The sequence below is a fragment of the Podarcis raffonei genome, chromosome 5 (assembly GCF_027172205.1).
Source record: "Podarcis raffonei isolate rPodRaf1 chromosome 5, rPodRaf1.pri, whole genome shotgun sequence".
In the NCBI taxonomy this organism is placed as follows: Eukaryota; Metazoa; Chordata; class Lepidosauria; order Squamata; family Lacertidae; genus Podarcis; species Podarcis raffonei.
The window spans coordinates 76,016,788-76,022,420 of record NC_070606.1 but is presented as its reverse complement, the minus strand read 5'-3'; positions in this window follow the sequence as shown (position 1 = coordinate 76,022,420).

Sequence of the window (5,633 nt, the reverse complement as noted above, 5' to 3'; positions counted from 1 at the left end):
AATGTTACCATGTGAAGTCCAGGAATTCAGCCACATTGTTTCATTCTCTCTTCCCCAATTTGCAATTTTCTATGTCCAATCCCACATCCCCATCCAGCAGATATTATTCTTGCACCAAAGAGCGCACACAGTCTTTATTAGGCTATTTTGGGGGGTACTTGTGGACTTTTAATGGTGGACTTCCTTCCCTCCCCCAAGCCCTGTTGATACCTCCCTCTTGTCTATGAGTGGCTCTAGTGACAACAACCAGTCGGAAGAACTGAGATAGCCATTTGAATATGAAAGTACTATTTGTTCAGGAGTCCAGTGCTCCATTCCATTCACCATCTCCACCAACCACATGCAGCACACAACAGTATTCTGTCCTCATTCACCTATTTTTGTCTTGTTTTGATCTTACTTTTGAGTTTTGGGGAATGGAAAGGGGGATAAACTTGGGCTCAGCCACAGCTACATTAAATGCATCAATTTCTCCAGTGATGTATATGGGCAGCTGTCTCTTCCATCTCTGAGTATACTGAAATATACATAATCTGTAGCTCTTCAGACATGGATACAAGTACAAGCTATCTCTACACAACTACAGGTGTTGGTGCAAAAGAATGTGGCACATGTTCATCTGTACAACTATTGTGCACAGATGCACACTTCTTGAACTTTACGTGTGAATAACTGTATGAATATACAGGTATATGGATGCACAGACTGTTAAATGCTATGTGTGAACACTCGTGTTGTGAAACCAGGAAGTGACCTATGGAGGCAATGAGATGCCTATTTCCCCACCTTTATAAGCATTTAGCTGTTCTTCTGCTACAACAAATATGTTCAATTCCTCTTTCCTACTGAGCTGTCAATATACTTTCTCCTCTCCAGTACTCTTCAGGCATTCAGTATTTGTGTGAACATAGCATGGGTGTGTGAGGGGTGAGCCAGCTGTGCCCGTCATCTCTATCCTGTCCACCATCCAAATTCCTGGGGCACTTCCTGTACTTATGGGACCTCTTAGCATTTATTTTTCCCCTTCAGATTTTGTGTACCTGAGTCAGCTGATCTCCCTCTCTCATGTATAGGTGATGTGGTTTTCACTACGTAAAGATGGTAAAGGTAAAGGACCCCTGACCGTTAAGTCCAGTCGCGAACGACTCTGGGGTTGCGGCGCTCATCTCGCTTTACTGGCTGAGGGAGCTGACGTTTGACCGCAGACAGTTTTTCTGGGTCATATGGCCAGCATGACTAAGCTGCTTCTGACGAAACCAGAGCAGCACATAGAAATGTCATTTACCTTCCTGCTGGAGCGGTACCTATTTATCTGCTTGCACTAGTGTGCTTTCGAACTGCTAGCTTGGCAGGAGCTGGGACCGAACAACGGGAGCTCAACCTGTCATGGGGATTCGAACTGCCGACCTTCCGATCAGTGGTTTAGACCACAACGCCACTCGTGTCCCTTATGTAAACATGGACATAGCCTCAAATCTGTACTGGCATGTAGATCTCTATTGCAGATCACTCTCTTTTGTTGTTTTTAATGCTCCTCTTCCTGTGCTTTTAAACAGCAAATCACAATACTTTCTTTGTAGAAAATGATGCTTCCTATTTCCATGCATGCAAAGCCTTTCCTACTGTTTTGGTTTATTTGTTTTGCATAGCAAATTGTTAAAGCCAGAGGGGGAGGAGGGCAGGCTGGTTTCGTTGCATTTCTGGTCAGTTGACAACATCAGTGTGCAGTGCCTGCAAGGTGAAAACATTTTACTTCAAGGTTAATCATATCAGCCAAATTTTCCAGACATTAGTTACTAGAAACAACCTGGATAGCCTCTGACCTTTTTACATACTCTCACTGAGGAATTCAAATGATGTACACATCTTCCCTGAGCAGATAGCAGAACAAAGACAAAATCTCATTCCAATATTCCCCTCCATGAAGAGCAAATGTGTAGAGACAGAAACAGGGCTGCCCTGCCCCTGATGTTCCTGTGCCCCACTGATGCAACTCTAAAATCCAAAAGTCTGAAAACAGGCATCTGCATTCATGTATCCATTCACTGAATGCCTTGCTGAATGAAGGTTCAAAAGACTGCACATCTGTGCCTTTTCATTTTCATTCCATTCCATTCATCATCCTTCTTACTGCTAAGCTTGGCAGTATCATTAAGGCCCTTCTTTACATGGTGTTCAGTGTTTTGTTGTGTTCTGGAACAGTGAATGAGGTGTGTATTCTGCCTCTTGAGAGCAGCTGAGCCTTGAGATAGGATGACCGTATGTCCTATTTTACAGCGGAGAGTCCTCTGTTGAAGGACTGCCTTGGTCCCAGTCCACATTAAGGATGAAAAACTCTCAGAAGGGAATTTGGGGGGCCTGAAGATGCCCATCAGCAGTTTGCATTGGGGCAGCAAACTGAGGGCAGCATTCAACTAAAGTTACGCTAGTGCAACGCTTTAGCTGCACAATGTCATTTTCCTGTTGTCTCCTCTCCCCACCTGTCCCTGAAACCTGTTCCGTCTGTTCCCCCAACCCTCCAGAACAGATTGGGGAGAGGAGAAGGTGGGAAAGTCAAACTGCACAACGTAAATCTGCTGAGCTAGCACAACTCCTGTAGTTGAATATTGCTCTGAGCAGCCCCACAAGGTCACTTGGTTATGGTCCTTCCTTGCTGTGGGAAGAAAAAGAGAGGGAATGAGAGGGGAGAGAGGGGGTTACTGCAGTGCTTGCTGATATGAAATACTGACACCTCTTCTTTTGCCACCCATGGCAGCCACTTTGTGCTGACACCCATGCCATTTTTGTCAATATATGATTGCTGGCAACACTATCTGTCCAATATACAGTACATTATCACCTTGCCAACAAAGGTCCATATAGTTAAAGCTATGGGTTTTCCCAGTAGTGATGTATGGAAGTGAGAGCTGGACCATAAAGAAGGCTGATCGCCGAAGAATTGATGCTTTTGAATTATGGTGCTGGAGGAGATTCTTGAGAATCCCATGGATTGCAAGAAGATCAAACCTATCCATTCTGAAGGAAATCAGCCCTGAGAGCTCACTGGAAGGACAGATCCTGAAGCTGAGACTCCAGTACATTGGCCACCTCATGAGAAGAGAAGACACCCTGGAAAAGACCCTGATGTTAGGAAAGATGGAGGGCACAAGGAGAAGGGGATGACAGAGGATGAGATGGTTGGACAGTGTTCTTGAAGCCACCAGCATGAGTTTGACCAAACTGCGGGAGGCAGTGGAAGACAGGAATGCCTGGCGTGCTCTGGTCCATGCGGTCACAAAGAGTTGGACACGACTAAACAACAACAACAACAGATATACATATAAAGTAGCACATGTAATTTTTATGCAAAAATTTGCCCTATTTTTTGTGATGTATTTCTTCTCTTTGTCCAGGCATAGCCAAACTCGGCCCTCCAGATGTTTTGGGACTACAACTCCCATCATACCTAGCTAACAGGACCAGTGATCAGGGATGATGGGAACTGTAGTCTCAAAACATCTGGAGGGCCGAGTTTGCCTATGCCTGTCTTTGTCAGTACATAACTGGACACCTTGTCTTTAGATTCCCCACCTTCCTTTCTTCCCATAAATGAGAAGAAACCCTGCAGCAAGTCTGTGTGAAGAGCCCTTCCAGGAATCTGTAACTAATTATTTAATAAATGTATCCTATGACCCACACCAGTATGGGCATGAATGAATATTTAGGTTTCAACAGATTACACAGGTATAAGGAAATAAGCTGTATACTGATGGAACTTAACAGTTAGAGCTGGAGGCAACCAGCCACATATTGAGAACTCTGGATAAAAATTGAGCCCACAATAGTACAGACTTTTTACGTCATTTCTGTATCTTGGCTGACCACTTAGATTGCTACATTCTTTCCCAATCTTCCTTTTCAGATTATTGCTTGTACTGGATGCATAACACAAAAATGGCAGGGGGGGGAAAGAGAGAAACAGAGTTAAACATGAGAAAAATGATTTAACAAAATAACAAAACGAAGTGTTCTTCCAAGAAGTATATTTAATCCTACATTGTCTACATATATGAAACACATTACAAAGAATTTGGGGGTGCCACTAAAAATGGCAACCTCAGGTTAACTTCCCTGAGCTGTACAGAAACTCACTGATTACAGTCCTTGGGATACCCTACTTTGGGAACAAATGAGGAAGAGAACCATGTGTACCTTGTTGATCTCCTTGGAGGAAAAAGTGGGATGTAACTGTGACGAATAAAGCAAACAAACAACCCCTATTGTAGGCTTGTTTTTACCCTGCCAGATGCTGGTAGCCCCACACATACTGTAAGTTACCCAAGTGTAAATTATGCTGGCAGCTTCCTACAGAAAATGAACATTTTGTTCATATGCGAATAAAAAGGAACACATTGGCCAAAGTAATAAAAGCTGGCAGTAAGGTACACAATACTCAATATAATAGATGCATTATACAAATACTGTGGTTATGTCATCATCATATACACAGTACACCCTGCTTAAGCACTCAATATCTGAACTGCACTTATTTTGGCAATTGGCACACCCAATTACAAAGCTATTACTACATCATACAAACAATATCAGGAAAGTATACATTTTTGAAAACAGTTTATTGTAATGGATGATCCAACCCTGTTTAAATTAACATCTGTACTGAGTATATAGGGATACGGGTGGCGCTGTGGGTTAAACCATAGAGTCTAGGGCTTGCTGATCAGAAGGTCGGCGGTTTGAATCCCCGCAGCAGGATGAACACCCGTTGCTCTGTCCCAGCTCCTGCCAGCCTAGCAGTTCAAAAGCACATCAAAAGTGCAAGTAGATATATAGGTACCACTCTGGTGGGAAGGTAAACGGCGTTTCTGTGTGCTGCTCTGGTTCGCCAGAAGCGGCTTAGTCATGCTGGCCACATGACCAGGAAGCTGTACGCCGGCTCCTTCGGCCAATAAAGCGAGATGAGTGCCGCAACCCCAGAGTCGTCTGTGACAGGACCTAATAGTCAGGGGTCCCTTTACCTTTACTGAGTATATATTAAGGTTGGATGCCACAGTATTTGTTTGTTGACGTCTGTGTTTCATTATGTCTTCGTATTGGTGTTGTAACTGTTCAAGTATTATTCTGGAAATGATTTTACAGAAGCTTTTCTGTTGAAAAATAATTTATTTTAGAATAGGAACAACAGCCATCTCTCTAGCCAATTGTTTTGTTTTTGCTTTTTCTCTCCCTATGGTCCTCTCTTGTTCTGTTCACTTCACTTTTCACTTACATACTGCTGCTCTTCATCTGAAGATCACATAAAAATACCCCACCCCTCAAAAAGGTAGGAGCAAACTACGTATACAAATCATTCTTTATTTACAAACCTAGCGTCTGGGAGAAATCTCCATTCCGAAGGCGCGTATTTGGTATGGAAAATAAAAGGCAAGCCCCCAGACCTCATGGCACGTGGCTCCCTCTCCATAGCCATTGCAAGGTACAACCTAGTTTTCAGTTCCTTTAAATCTGAACCCCGCTTAGCCCCCGGAGGCGGGCGGGCAAGTGAAGGTGTTCTGAGCAGAGGCGCTCCCAGGTACAATTTCCCCCACTTGTGGGCGTCGGCCGGGGTTGCGGTTCCACTTCCTCCTCGCCTTTGC